The 16,587-nt window shown below is 38.7% G+C and overlaps 1 pseudogene; it reads left to right on the forward strand.

The window, feature by feature from the left end:
• The first annotated feature begins 383 nt into the window (after positions 1-383).
• Positions 384-14,934, forward strand: LOC121316400 (annotated as a pseudogene).
• Positions 14,935-16,587: the final 1,653 nt, after the last annotated feature.

The raw sequence follows: 16,587 nt of genomic DNA on the forward strand, positions 1-16,587 counted from the left end.
AGTCTCAGCCCAACAGTAGGAAATAAGACTCCCTTTGAATAGCAGTTTGATCCATTCCAGGTTTTACTATGAGTTTAATAACACTCCAAGCTTGTTACCTATAAACTGGCTATTCAAGCTCATAGTAAAACTTAGAATGGGTGAAACAGTTTTATTCTCATCCCTGTAGCAAAACAAGAAGTTCATCAGAAACTGCATTCAACAATTAGTGTTTTTTTTTTTTGTTTTTGTTTTTTTATTAAGTTCATACTATTCATGTATTATTGAATATTTAATGTTATTGTAGCATTTGATTTAAAACTCCATAGGACCCCTAGTAAATATAGTATTTCCCTTTTTCTTACTGCATCTTATCCCAGGTCCCAATGTACCTAAGTGAAGCCATGAGCAGCAGAAGGAAGCGGGCCACTCCGGTCAAGATGGACGAGGAGACAAAGAAGCAGCTCTGCTGGAATATGCACGAGGACTTAAAGAATAACAGCATTCCTGGTCCCAGCTCCTTGGCTGCACCTATTACCATTGAAGATGACAATACCTTAGAGGAAGGATGTTCCATTGCAATGAAAGACTCAGAGTCTCAAGCCCCACAAACTTTTCAGGGCCACCAGAACTTGAAGAGGAGTCCTTCTGCATTCCATCTGCCATCTCCATTCCAATCATTCTAAAGGTGCTGTCACCCTGTGAGCCAGGCCCTATCTGGAAGGCCTTGATTGGTGAGTATAGTCTTCATCCAAAGTCAGCCCATCTCTTTCCTGATGGCATTCAGGACCTGAGTTTCACCCTTAGAATGACTAATGATCAGCTCAGTGTGCCTCCACAGAGAAGGAGAAGAGGTGGGTTCTCTGGACAGTACTGTGTTAGAAGACCTGATGTGATTTCAGAAGAGAAGAGTTGTCCAGCTTTATCAAGTACAAAATGAAGACAGTGATTTTTTAAAGGTATAATGCTGTGCTTGTTTTAGAAACAGATGTGTTTTCTATATTAAACACCTTAATAACTGAATGTGCCATTTTATGTTGGAGCATACTGAGACTATCAGATATCAATATGCTGAGGTACACTTACAGGTATGTATAAAATATATGTGTGAGAGTTTGTGATCTACGTTTTAAATCTTGAATCTTGTGGACATTTTCCTCATGGAATGTGGACTAGGACTAGAGTTCCTGAGTGATGGGAGTGGAAGAAGAAGAAGAAGAAAGTCCAGTCAGCTGATACAGAAACTTTTGGAGCTCTTTTATGATTTTATAATTCCATGTAAACTATGGGCATAATCCCATTGGAATCTGGACTAGTGACTTAGAAGTGACTCTGCAGCAGCAGTTATGATTCATAGTTCACCTCCAACTCTATAACTTGCTTTGGATAAAAGCGTCTGCTAAATGATTAATTCATTCATAATTCATTAATTCACTAAACCAAGCCTGCCTTTGTTTTTAGACTTACAAGAGGATGAAAAAAAAAGAGTCAGATAAGGACTTGTATAGGCTGAACATTGAAGAGCTGTATGATTATGTGAGACGTGCTCACCAGAATGAAGCCCACAACCTCCAGGAAGACATCCAGCACCCGGCACTCATTCCTGTGCTGAGACCTTACAAATGTGATGCTGTCAATTGGATGCTGAAAAGAGAGAACTACAAATGCTCCCAAGCACATGGTAGGTTTTGGGTACCCACAGTCGGGTCTTAAACCAAAAGGAAACAATTTATTGTTTGTGGTATAACTTTGTGCTGTATTTCATGTTGATTAAAAAAATAAAAATAATGAAAAAAATAGTGGCCCGTAAATTGTCAATTTCTATAAGAACTGAGAATGAATACACAAATTCCAAATGCACACCAAAGCACCATCTGCTGGGAGCAGCAGGATTTACATTTGTCTTACTCTTCCATATAGGAGCAAGTCACCCTCTCTCAGAAATGAGAAAGATCCAATAAGGTAGCTTAGTTAAGAATCCACAACTCACTACACAATCCATGTAGCAAATTAATTGAATTTGGTAGGCAGATTTTAGTACTTTCACTCCACATACAGGCCTATCACACTGTATGTTACTGAGAAGAATTTATTTTATGTTTTTGTTTTTTTTTAGAAAAATCCCTGCATTTTCTGTGGCAAGAAGTTGCCGCATTATGTGGAAAGTCCCTCTACTATAACCCATATACAGGCTGGTAGGAAACAGTGTTGTACCTTGTACAGAAATGTATTTATTATATATATATATATATTTTCACTAGAACAGCCACAGAGTTGTATGGGATGAAAAGATACAGCAGATGAATATTAAATCGTTACATTGCATGCTGAAATATGTCATTCCCAGTTAAAATAAATGACATTTCAACAGTGTTTCAATGAATGCTGTTACTTTATTTTCCCAAACTTATGGATTTAAAGGGGTTATAACTATTGAAATAATTATATAAATTACACTTCCATTCGCTATATAGATGTCACATTTTTGAAAGAAACACATGTTATGTGCTACCAAACAAGGTTACAGAAAGCTATTGGTTTGCATTGCTTACATTCAGGTAGTTTGTGACAACAGGTGAATTTCATCACCATCCTGACATGATTTTATCCACGAGACAGGTGGTGAAATAACCTTTCAAAGTGCAAGTGTAACATACTACTTCAGATTTAAGGCGTGCAGACTTTTTAGCCTAGTCTACATCCAAGTACATGACAGGGAAGGGTTATGAAATAATTTAATTAGTTATATAATAACCTCTCAAAGCGGGAGGGGTGCTGTAGCACATCATCGAAACATAATTTATGTGCCACTCAGTATAGGGTTCATATGAACTGCAATCTTTCTCCTCCTTTTCCCAAAACTGGGATTGTTTACAGAGTTTTATAATTCAACTCGGGTCAATACAATGTTGCCAAATATAAAGCCAGCAGTGTACCATCTGTTCAGTTTTATTTTGATTTGGGACCAGCATATTTATTAGATACTTTAAATGTTTTAACTGGTGTAATACTGAAGTCATCTTTCTGAAACATAAGGAGGCAAGGGCTACGTTGATGCTGTCAGTTTTCTTTTAATGTAAGACACGTGTTACCAACTGCTTAGGCATTTTTCACTGGTGAGGTGTCATATCTTTCCTTTTAGTTCAGATGGCAGAAAAATACTTCCGGTGTTTTGCCTTGCCAGCAAGAACAGATTTTTCATGTTTGACATCTATCCATCATGAAGTTATTGATTATCTTATTTTTTTCTCCACTGTCCTTGAAGTTCGCCTCATGCTTGTTAGCTTCATTATTTGGTACATGTATTTTATTGAAGTCTACTAAGTTTGGAATCGTAGAAAAGAGATTTTCAAGTTCTCATAAACTGGCAACTCAAATATCTTTCTGATGTGGCATTCGCTGCAAGTTAAAGGGATACTGTCACAAAGACGGCCGGAGTGGGTGATGTCAGACCAGAAGCAGAAAATAAACGACAGAGAGAGGTGCAGTTTGGTGGAGCTGAGCGAATGGTTTCGCTCAGCATTTAATAAATAAACAGAACAGAAAATAAAAAAGCTGTAAGACAAAAACACACAGGACATGGCGCTCGTCGCCAAAACAAAAAGACCAACAAAACGAACTATACAGACAAAACACGGTGAGCAGATATTTAACAACTCATTACTTTTACAATTACTTCCGTCTCCAATCCCATTCTCCACTCACCGAACACACAACCCAGAGTGGGTGAAAACATGTAGCTTTTATGCAGCTGTACCGTGACTCGATTGCTAATCAATCATTCAATTGGAGTCGCGGTACAACTGCACGTGAATTGATAAAGTGCAATTCCCCATGCTCACATATTATTAAATTTTACTTGCACGTGAAGTGCTGTGTAATCCTCGTGCCTAAATACAAATATACATTTTAAACACTTGTGTTACACAGACCCGTTTATATCTTGTGTTCCAAATACTATACACCAACATTAAAACACAACACATAACACAATATACACACAGGGGCGGGCACTATGCCACAGATACTTTATGTGATGATCACATTTTCTTGATATTTAATTTCTTATCCGTTAAATATCCTATTGGGAATTAGTCATTTACAGATGCTTTTATCCAAAGCGACATTCAGAGACTAGAGGGTGAACTATGCATCAACAACTGCTGTTGCTGCAGGTTCAGTTACAATAGGACCTTGGTTTTCTGTCATTCTCTTTTGTTGTTTCTGCTTTTGTAACAGGGCAGAGGATCACCACGTACCGGCAACCATGCACACCACTAGCAAGCGTCTATGCAAATAAATCAGGCTTGTCTTCATTCATGATCATAGAGCTTTTAATCCCACTTCACCAACAGGGGTCAGAATCCAGAACGGCAGTGTATCACACAATGCTGTCTGCTACACTTGGATTGTTACTTAAGCACTGGTCCTGCTTAAAATATTTCTAAAAGCTGAGGTGCTTTGAAAAATGGCAAGTGGTGTAAAGTGGTCATTTCTGTTTACACTAACTGTTCATTCATTTAGAGGTTTCCTGTTTGCTAACTAACAATTGCCACAGTCACAGTGGGAACATTAATCACAGTGTTCTCCTACTGAGACGTGAAAGCTAAAATTTGACAGCGTCAAAGAAAAGAAACAGTTCCTCAGAAAAGGCGGCGCTGACATTTTTAATTGTTTTGTTTTATGTACCTTTAGCTTTACGGGTGATGCTTGCCACTGCTATCAAGGAGATGAGGGTGGGGAAGGGGGCCTCGGTCAACGCTATCTCCACGTACATCCGTGCCACGTACAGGTACGAACTTCAGAGAAACCGGCGCCTCATTAAAAAGACTTTGGAGAAGCTGATTGCTGAAGAGGTGGTGGAGCAGGTGAAAGGCTAGGGGCTTGCAGGGTCGTTCAAGCTGGGAAAGAAGTATAAAGAGACAAAAAACCAGGACAGTTGCAAAACAGGTATGTACAGTGGTCGTTCCGGCATTATACAATAAAAAAAAGGTATACAATTCCATTCCTGACATTCATTTCATACATTTGTAATATGAACAGCAGTAGCTTAACACTATTAGCCTGTTAAATGTGTAGGTTTTATATTTTCAGAAATCCAGTCCTCCGGACAGTAAACTTGATTGTAGATGTTCTGACTGATGCAGAAAACAAAGATGACCTGCTTCAAGGTGACCCAGAAAGCATTAAACCAGTGCTGGAAGAACATAGCTACTGTGATCAGAACAAAGACAGGGGTTCAAAGGATAGTACTTTGAGAGAGGATGTCTGTGAACCACTAGATGAGACTGGTTAAGACCCAGGACAACCCATTAATAGATGCTGATAACACACAGAGTCTCTCAGTTCTGGATATGATAGACAACAAATGTGAACCCAAGGTAAAGCAAGATGAAGGTTGCCCAGATATCCAAGAATCGGGTTCGCACTGCAGCATCAATGCACCTTGTCCTTCTTCTACCACAGCAGTTCTTCCTTTCAACACGTCTGCCTGTTGGTTTGAATGTATCTATGGAGAGGTAGGCCTGGTTGACTGTAAAGCCAGAGTGCAGTGTCTGAACTGCTTCCTGTGGCAGCACGTAGAGTGTGTCAACTACAAGCAGGAGGACCTGGGGACCAAGCCTTTCTTCTGCCCGCACTGCCTGGTCGCCATGACACCAGTGCCCACGGGGGCTATGCTCATTGTTTCACCCAGCTGTATCTGCCACCATGAGGTCAACAGGCATGTGAGGTCATCTTCATTTCGAGTGCTGGTAAGATTTTCATTGGCTTTTTGTTTTTTTGTTTTTTAGTTTTGTTTATGAACATTCCTTCTGAAGCTTCCAGGTCCAGACATGAAAATGGTACATTTGATATGTGAACCTCATGAGTTCTGCTGTGAAGGCTGTATCCTGATACGTTTGAAAATCAAAATGTCTTGGGCCTGCAAGCATTCTGATATTGGTGACTTATCCAAACAGACATAACACATTTTCTAAGGAGAAGCCCACAAGAGTTCAGTAATAATTCAACTTTCTCAACTGTTTTGTATTTAGTCTTGTGTTTATTGGAGATTGTTTACAAACACTATTAAGAAAGCAGTTTTAAAGTATTTGTAGTGAGTTCTAGTTTCTTAATAGGGTCCAGCATGTGACTATGAAGGCTCTACTATGGAGGTCCTTCTGTGTGGAGCCAAGGACCTTCACTTTACAAACATTACAAAGCTACAGACAAGTCACTCCTCCATCTTGCTTTTCAGTCCTTATTTTCCTGTTGGAATGTTATAGGGCATTCGGTCTCTGGTGTCCTAATGATAAAGAATGTCATGATGCTATACATTGTATCGGACCATGAGCTCTAAGTGTGGCATTGCTCAATGTACACACTAGTGAACTGTCTCTGCTCCTCAGATTTATATGGGCTGCTTCTGTTCCTTGGAGTCGACCCATATTGGGTGAAACACTGGTAGGAACAGCTCCTGTATCGTCCATACAGTCTAGGAAATCCCCATCCACTCTATAGCCTGATTGCCCTAGTTATGTGTCGGTCCACAAAAAAAGATGTTCTCAACCAGGTATGTGTTGTATATACAACCAAGTAAATATTCTAAAGAACAAAAACAAAGGAAATGCTTTTTGAGTTAATTCCTTCTTATCATGTACCTGGATATTTACATTAAAATTGGCAAATAAGAATACTTTGTAATACGTGTTTTCGGTGGAAGTTTAGAAGCCCTTACCATACGACCATATTTAGTCATCTGTTTTTTGTTAGCTGTCCCTAACAGTCCTTTGAGGATCAATGGCTTTATAACTTTATGCCTCTAAAATTCTCTTGAGCCTTAAAAGATTATTCCCTCGTCTTTGCTATCTCAGAAGCTGGCAGTATTATTCCCCTTATTCTTCAAGGTGTATTCCTCCTTTGTACCACCCTTGACTGAGATCATGTGTGCTGTCACAAATGTATATCGAGATTCATAAATAAAGCAAAGATAGTACTTGCCTTACAGCATTGCGGTAAATGGTAGAGATCGTGTCTGCCTGTGCCAGTAGAGATGTCAACTAAAGTGAAATGAAAACAACTGGCAGCGAAAACAGCGACACAAATACAAATATAAATAAACATTGTGTTCAAAAATATATAAATGCTGATGAAATCATTGCTTGCAGACAGTTTTCTTAAGCAGTTTCCACATGACTGCCATCAACTTCGGTGCAAAGGTACCAGGGACAGAAATTAAATTGTGCATGGTGATCAGTGAGTTATAGGCTGGATAACTGATCTGTTCTCTTTAAATCCAAATCCCCCCTCAAAAGGAAGAGGTACACCGTCTTCACTTTTCCCCAGTTGAAGGTCACTTCTACCATCTCTTGTGAAGTTGAGGAAGATTTCTGACTAGAAACTGAAGCTCGGCAGCTTGGATAGAAGAACCGTCAACTCCAGTCTGTACCCCCTGCTCAGCCTGAGGCAGGCCTGCCGCCACCCACAGGCTGTGCGGGGAGATTTGCTGCCTATTCAAAAGAGGTGGGCAGTGGTGTTGGGCTGATTTGTACCTCACCAGTATCAAGTGTTGTCTGTAATAAATTCATGGATTCCTGGGCACAGCTGCTCAGACATTAATTGTTAAGTTATTATTTCCTCTCATTTTAATCTGATAATGTTTTTAGGTTAGTTTATTTATATATAAACCTTAAGTAGGTCATTCTAAATCTTTGATGGTTTGTCAGGCAGCGTTCATGCACTATTTGCGTGGTTTTGTTTTTCTTTTTTTTGTCTGTCAACAGAAATCTTTAGACAATGTGTGAGTGCTATAAATCGCACATTCAATTCAAGCTTGTAATTTGTAATGCATATTACTAACTTGTATTAAAATTCACCACCAAATCAATACATGTAGCATCTCTTTATGGTGCCACTGCTGTGCATTGGAGCAGGGTATATTATGTCAACGCACGGGGGACACCTATAGCGGTTGTAGTGCTTCAGTAAAATATGCACTGAATACCTAGAGTACAAGAGATGTGATATGGTAGTATAAGTATGAAACACTAACACTCATAATTTTAATTTCAAAAACTGAGCACTGTCCCACTCCACATGCCCCCTCCTCCAGCTCATGTTATCCAGAGGCAAAACTTTAATTTCATCATTTGCCATCTCGACAGCAAAGCGTTGTATAGCATAAGCTGTATTGAAAGAAATGTCTTGACAATCCTGTGCTGTTTGGGACTTTTTTATTTGAATGCAAACTGTGCAAACGACTGTTGATGTATCATTGAGGCACGACCAATGTCCAGGGTCACTCGACAAGCGTAAGTTCATATTGTTAGTAGTAGTATTAAAGTAGTAAAATGTGACTGTGACTGATAGCCTGCTTGGAACGGTGACTGTTAAATAAAGCTTTGTTTTGCCTAAGTCAGCAGCAGTTCTTTTAATTGGCTGCAATAAGGTTCTGCTGCAGCAAGCTTACTGTATATATCGCAAGCAGCATCAATTGCGTGTACATATTTAAATGATAAAAGCATGATTACTGTTCTATATAACATATTTTTAAACTACATATGGGTGTTTTATTTCATTTACTGTGTGTAGTACTCGGCTCAGTGCTATTGTCAAACAACGATGGTAGTTTTATGCACTTTGTTTTGAATCTAGTCTGATTTTTTGATTCAACGTTCATCACATTGTCTTTGAAATCTGCAGCACCATGACAATGGAGGAGCTGCTGTTGTCATTGCAGAAGAAATGCAAAGTGGAGCTTTGTGCGCTTGGCTGGGATCCATATCATCAGAGGTGAGAGCACCTGTCTTTATGTGTATTAAATGATTTATACCAGACAACACGGGCATAGTAGAGGTGCTTGTATATATGTCACATTTACACTTGATGTGGATGCTCTTTAGCAGGTTAATATAAGGGTAACCCACCATAACCTACTGTTGTTGGACTTTGCAAATCAAGTTTTTATGAATTAATTATTGCAAATACTATGGTTTAGCCTTAGTTGCAGGCGATATCTGCAAAAAAGATGTGTGGTGCATGTAAGCTCGTATTAACACCTGATAAAAGCAGCAATGGCTTGCTGTGTTTTGTATCTCAGCTTCTAGAGAGTAGGAAACCAAACCTGATGATATGAAAGATTTACACTAACTGCATGTTGATTTGCCTTTGTTCTTAATACGTGTCACCGCTGGGGAAAAAAAAAAATACCCTGACCTGTTCATACAACAGCAAGAAAACAGAGTGCTGGTAGAAGGTGACTTAGGTGTATTTTGATGCATTGTAGAGGACACATCTGTTAGGTTGTTCTGAAAAATAGATCATTTATCTTTTTGGAGGTGAATATGCTTTGGCAGCAGAGCGGTACAGAGAAGTGTTGCGGTCCTCAGAGGAGCACAAAGACAAACTCAAAACTGATTCTCTACAAGTAAGACAAATAACCCTGAAGCATTTATTTCCACTTGAATAAGAATGTAATGCAACAATAGCCATACCAGCCATACCATACCATACCATACCATGAATAAGTTATATAAATCCTCGCAGCACGGAAGTAGTCATATTTACATGTGCACTTTCTTGGTTTTAGATGTTATTATCTGTTAAATACATAGAAAAGATTTATTTTTCTTCTTTTTTTTTTTTTTTTTTTTATAGAGGCTGCACGCTACTCATAACTGAATGGACCTGCTGGAAGCACATCGTCCTGCGATTCCCCCAACCCTTTGAGATGATCGACTGAAAGTAGAGGTAAGAATAGAGTGATTTTAGCACGTGCCAAACAGTCAGAGTAATGTCATATGCCACTTGACAGTCCAGGATCTAATCAAGTAGCGTGTTCTTTAAACTAAGACAGATATTTCTATTACAGTGTACTGTCACTATCACAAGTTAGAAAGTGCTGGCTGGGGCTTCGTAGGAGCACTATTCCCCTACATGCAGAGAGCGAGGACTCTGTGTGTTATTACAGTTCTAGCACTGGTGATATTTTACATCTAAGCACTATCCTGTATCAATATATATATCCTCTACTGTGTTGGTATCTGTTGGGTCTAATCTTTGTCCTTGCTTTGTATGAAGGCAGATCAGCTCAAACAGCACTATATGACCAAATCTAACTCTGAAGTTGCAGAAGCACAACAAGCCCTGCAGCCAGTCCTTCAGAACATCAAAGAGCTCAAACGCAAGGTAAAACAGTCAGTGGCTAGTGTAGAGTAAGTTGATAGAGTAGATTCAAATTTGATGTGCTTTTACTATTTACAGTATGCTTTCCATACGGTTTTAGCGTGTTTGCAGTCATTCTGAGTGGCTGTGTACTGTGGTGCCAATATTGACTTCTCATCAAGCATATCCATATATATTGACAGAGAGTAGCTCGAGATGGAACAGTTCAAAGGTCACACTGCCATATGATGTGTCATGAGGAACTCTGTTGGTCCCAGCAAGCTCAGAGCAAGGTCAAAGCCAGGTAAGGTAGATTTAGAGAGAAGTAATAATACCTAACTTAATATTGTAGCAACACAGTAGTCATGGAAAAACTGTTAAAATGACATCTTGAAATTATTGATCTGCCAGACCAGCATGGCAGTCACCAACATAAAGTTTAAATACATACATCCAGCTCCAAGGTAGGAGCAGCTTACCTTAGTGGTGGTGGAGTAATGTAATTTCAACATTAAAGACATTAAAAAGCAGAACAACTCTGTAAATTGTGCTCAATGGGCAAAGTAACTGATTTTTCCGTTCACATAATTATCATATACTGTTCCATCAGAAGTCTTGTAAATCTGTGTGCACCTTGATCATGATGCCATTTCATTTACTACAAAATAAAGCCACTTTGTAAATGTAACTGATGTACTGTACATAAAGAATCTGTATAAAGGCTCAGCTCAAATTTAAAATGATACATTTTCTTGTCATCTGGTTTCACTCAGGATCTCCCTGGTGGTTGGAGGTAATTCAACGAGCAATCCAGTGTACGATTGATGAAGACTTGGTTAACCACTAACAATAAACAGCAAACCAGCAAACTTTCCATGGCTGACAAGTACGTGCATGCAGTTCCATCACTTTACTACTCTGTTTGAACCCTCAGTAGCACATCTTAATCTCAGCTCTTTCCCTTGTAGTACCACATTGTAGAGCAACAAGCGGTGACTGTGTCGGGCAGACGTGCAAGCTGTTATGCGTGCACTAATTGTCTTGCAAACACCTAACTTGTTTTTTACTTCTGGTGCTTGTATTTTCGTGGTAGAGCCAGACTGCGACAACCAGATACTCTGTTCACTATGTCTCTTCACTATGTTCACTAAGGTGAATAATACCACTGTCCAAAGTGGGACGTGGACAGTTTAATCTTGATCTGTGTCGCACACCAAATAATGACTCTGTCTGTCACAAACTTTAAATAATGGAGTTATAATATACACTCTTGGCAAAGCCTAAAATGTGAAATAAGCTGTATAAGTTGACGGTTCTGTAATGAATGTTGCTGTCCGGATCCATTTGCTGAGCACACAGCTGGAAGACTGAAATCCCCCCAAAAAATTTTACAAGCTGCTGTCAAGAAACTGGAGAGTCCTCCCTCTAGGAAAGTCATTGAGAAAGCCACAATATGTCACCTGCGTCCTGTCAGATATCCCCTCAACAAGTAAGAAAGAAAACTGCAGCCCTGTTGCAATCAAATATTATAAATTCAGTTTATACTTTCCCATTAAATTCCATTTAATAATACCTAAATTCATGATACAGCCCAATAGACTTATTTATTTCATGCTAATGAGATTTTAACTAAGTACAGTCTAAATTCATTATAATGAACCCCCCTGGGACCTGGAGAAATGTCTGTTATATCAGGGTGTGCACAATAATAGGGTTTGGCAATTTGCTGTATCAGAATGATGAAGAAACGCCCAAATTAAATTGAACATCTTTATACAGTAGTTCTTTCAAGACAACTTCACATTGATCAACAATTAAACTGTATATTTTAAAGGAATGAAAAAAATTATAAGTACACTTACAGTACCGTAAAAAAGTATTTGCCCCCTGTCTGATTTTCTACATTTTTGCATATTTTTGACACTGAATGTTATCAGATCTTCAACAAAAATTAGATAAAAGGGACACTGAGTGAACAAATAACACAAAATTGTGATACTTATTTCATTTATTTATCAAAGAAAGTTATGCAACACCCAACTCAATAACTGGTTACACCACCTTTAGCAGCAATAACTGCAATCAAGTGCTTCCTGTAGTTATTGATCTGTCTCTCACAGCGCCATGGAGGAATTTTGGACCATTCCTTCGTGCAGAACTGCTTCAACTCGGTGACATTTGTGGGTTTTCAAGCATAAACTGCTCTTTTCAAATCCTGCCGCAACATTTCAATGTGGTTTAGGTCAGGACTTTGACTAGGCCATTCCAAAACTTTAAATTTCTTGTTCTTCATCCATTCTGCTGTAGGCTTGCTTGTGTGTTTCTGATCATTGTTTTGCTGCATGACTCAGCTGCGCTTCAGCTCACGGACGGATGGCTTGACATTCTCCTGTAGAATTCTCTGATACAGAGCAGAATTCATGGTTCCTTCAATAATGGCAACTCGTCTAGCTCCAAATATATCACATGTAAAACTATAAATGACATAACATTGGTGTACAGTATTCATTTAGCTTGGTTATCAGTGAAGTGACTGAGAATGTTTTTTCAACTGTTACGCCACCTCAGCTGTTGTATCTTTACCCAGCAGAAAGCCAGATTTAAAAGGAGGCTTGTAACTCGGAGACAAAGTGATATTTAAACCTGATCCCCAGCTGCTAAAATGCTCTTTGTATGAAAGAGGCATGCCCTTGTGAAGGGCATGTTTACCAGTTTACCCTAACCAAGGTGGAATGAAGCTGATGAACTCTTCACAGATTATGAATCCAAGCTCTTTGCCCACAAGTAAGTATGTTTAATATGTTGATTATTCCTGTAGTTCTCTTTTCTTTTTTTTTTTTTTTACAAAGATTTCACTAAAAGTACAGTACATAGAGTAAGAAAGCAAATGTGTAAACTTTGTTATGACTGTTCTAGTGTTAAAGGGCATACAGTTATCTTTGAGGAGATGATAGAAGATGAAGGCGGCCTGGTTGACGACCATTTGCCCACGCAGCGAGCGAGATGGAACGAGCAATGAAGGCCATCTTGTCTTTTACCAAAGCCCGGCAGATGAATGCTGCCCTGATTGAAGAAGGGAACACAATTATGGAGCTATTTGAGAGTCGGAAGAAGGAATACAAAGTATTAAAAGTACACAAGTGGAAACTTCTGCCATTGACTCTGTGCCTAAGGATTTTTTACTCCAGAAACAGAATCCCATTAGTATATCCTTTTATTGTTGTGTGACAAACTGCCTTTTTTTCCCCCTGTGCGCAGTTGCTACATGAATACTGGATGGTGCTGCGGGATCATATCTCTGCGATCGACAAGATGGGCATGGCAACGGAACGCCTGTGCGTGCGCAACCCAGATGAACCCAAGCCTAAAGTGTTCATTGAAACAAAATGTAGTGCACATCATTGAAACACACGAGGTAATTACAAGGCTGTCAGCGTGGGTGGCAAGCTGAACTTGTAAGTTCATACACTACCTTCAGTAATGATCTCTGTGCATCAGTATAATTGACTGTTTTCTCATTTATAATACCAAACCTGACATTAAAATTGTTTAATGTGCAAGATTCTTATTTCAATAGACTTAATTGCATGTAGTAGGTTTCAAAATGAGAGAGTCACTTTGAAAGGTCTTATTTACTGTGCCATTTGTAGAGGGCAAAGCATTACAGCCTTGTTTGTTGCCGTTTACTTTTGTAAAAACTGTCATCCTGCGAAGAAGCATGAAATTAGTTTAGTACATTTTTTTTTTTTAAAGGGGAAGTCTCATTCAAATTGTATTTCTTACCTGAAGTCTGCTCCCTTGGTTAACTATACACTTTTTTTCTTGCCCCTCTAATCACTGCCATGATTACGATCCCCATGATGACCCTTCCTAGAATCCTACTGGAAAATGACATTACAATGCAGTTGAGAAGTCACCTCTAAATATGTGCATGGTACAGTCTACCACAGTACAGGCCCAACCACTGACTGAATTTGAATGAAGGAGGTCACATGCGAAGGGTCAAGTTGGTTTTTCCTCTGTTTCAGAGGCCCTGCAGTAATGAGATGCGCAGCATAGCAATCCAAACATGCAGACAGCTATAACTAGTAAAGGCAAGCAAGTGTACCCTACATTTATAAAGAATCTCCAGTGAGACGTCCCCTTTTAATGTTCAGGATTAGAAATGGAATTCTGTTTACTCTAAAGAAAATAGTTTTTTTTTCCTCAAATAATAATAAAATAATTAAAAATATATATAGTTGTAACGCTGTAATTATAAATACAGAACACACACACAGATGTATTCCCCTGTATAAAAACATTTCTGTGTGTTTTTTGTTTGTTTGTTTTTTTAAAAAGGTGGAGCAAAACAGGGTGAAATTATGAAATGGCAAAGCAGTTGCAAAATCCCAATTACAAAATAAACTTGGGCAACATTTGTACCTCACAAACTTAGAGAAGGTAAGAACTTGGGCTTAACTGTCTTTCAATTGTTATAGTAACTGTTTCATATTTGTAAAGTTTCAGTTTCATTTATTATTTATTCTCTACTCTCCTGTCAAGAGTACTGCATGCAGAAGTGATGGGTCATCCAGTAATACATCTTAAAACATCCTAATTCTCTGTATTGTGTATCTAGAAATGTAAACCACATACAGTGTTGCATGTGTCGCTGTACTCACATTTATCATGTAATATTCCAGCATATGTTGGAGCTCAAAAAGACAGATTCAGCCTATAGTTGTGAATTATGATAACTGTTTCTGGTTCCACACTTATGGCGGTATAACTACAATGTAGGTTGGTGAACTGTCGACTTACAGAGACTAAGGTGTGTGTGAACTATGCATTGGCTGCAGAGTCGCTTACAACAACGTCTTACCTGAAAGACGAAGCACAACAAGCTCAAGTGACTTGCTCAGAGTCACACAGTGAGTCGGTGAGTGAGCTGGGATTTGAACCGGGGACCTCCTGGTTACAAGCCCTTTTCTTTAAATACTGTTGCTACTAGGCATTGGTTCTGGAGGAAAGAGACAACTGGGAAAATGGAATACCGTGGGATCAGAAACCTGTCCTATCTGTGGGTTTAGGGTTTAGGCCTTTACAGATGCCAACTGGTATGATTTGGCCATAGTAGTTACTATTTTGGAGGTTCTGCTACGGCACTACGTCAAAGGGGTATAATATTACGATTTTTAATAAATAAATAAATAATGAATATTCCCTGAATAAAGAAGTTGAGTGTCTGAATCTCAAGTCTACTGTGAATACTGCCAGACAGACTTCTCTGTGAAACATGCTGGGCGCTATGACTGTATCACTCACATAGGTACTAAAACACAAGCAACAAGCAAAATCTGACACTCTTCATTACTGTATGTTTATGCAAATAGGTTTTGAGGTTTAACTCGCTTTTAAATAATGAATTCATTATTGGATACTACACAGCATTTTGTGTTTTGATAGTTGCAGAGTAGTAAAGATGCAAATAAAAAAAAACACTATGCACATTTCTTCTTGAGGTGGTGTTATTTTGTTTGTTATTTTTATAAAGTCTTGCGGTTGAATATTTCAATCCAGGTTTGATAGCAGTTATGAGATCCTCTTCATTACTAATATTTAAATCCAGAATAATTACAATTTAAAATAAATAAAAAATCTGTGTTAAACTATTTTTTTTTTCTTTTTTTTTTCTAAATAAGTTTGTTTACAATTTCCAAATTATAGATTGAGCAGCAAAAATGAGGTCATTGGCTTCAGAGCCTAAGAACATTTCTTGGGGCTAGCAGCCACTGGCCTTAAAATAATTTCTGCCTCACTTCACTCGGCACATGCTACTATTTTCTCCTTTCAAAAGTTTGCATCTCTGCCTTTAAGGTCCAAGCTATTTTGGACTGTTTTTTTATTACTGTTTGTGGCTGTAACTCTCAACTGTAAAGGTTGCAGGTACATGTCATTGTGAGGCGAGAGTGTATTAAATGGAATGTCCAGACAGTAATTTATGTGTACAGAAATAAAATAATTAATTTTTTTATCTATACACAACAAAATAATTAAATAACAAAAGAAAACAAAATGGTGTGAGGGAAGGAGTGCAGGGGTGAAATCCAAAATCGATCGTGATAACTCGTCTTTAATCGTCTTCGTGGTAAACCATACATAAACAAAAAAAGACAAAAGAAATGTTAGTGTTTTTTTTTTTAAAAATCCCGCTGCACCAAACTAGTCTCTCCCTCCACCCGTTACTCCTCCTATTTTACTTTCGGACCAACCCCGAACACAGTAGTACGTTCCCTTTAGTATGTAATGTCCTGCCTCTGTAGTCAGTGGAACACCAATCCCCAACTGACAAGTGTCCTTATCCTTCACTTGACTCCAGTGGCTGGAATTTACATACTCGTACTTCCGCCCCTCACCAAGGTGCCGCCCCTCAAAAAGATGACTTTTGCCATGGTCACGAGATCTTGGTAAGGGAAGTCCCGA

The sequence above is a fragment of the Polyodon spathula genome, chromosome 5 (assembly GCF_017654505.1).
Source record: "Polyodon spathula isolate WHYD16114869_AA chromosome 5, ASM1765450v1, whole genome shotgun sequence".
Lineage (NCBI taxonomy): Eukaryota > Metazoa > Chordata > Actinopteri > Acipenseriformes > Polyodontidae > Polyodon > Polyodon spathula.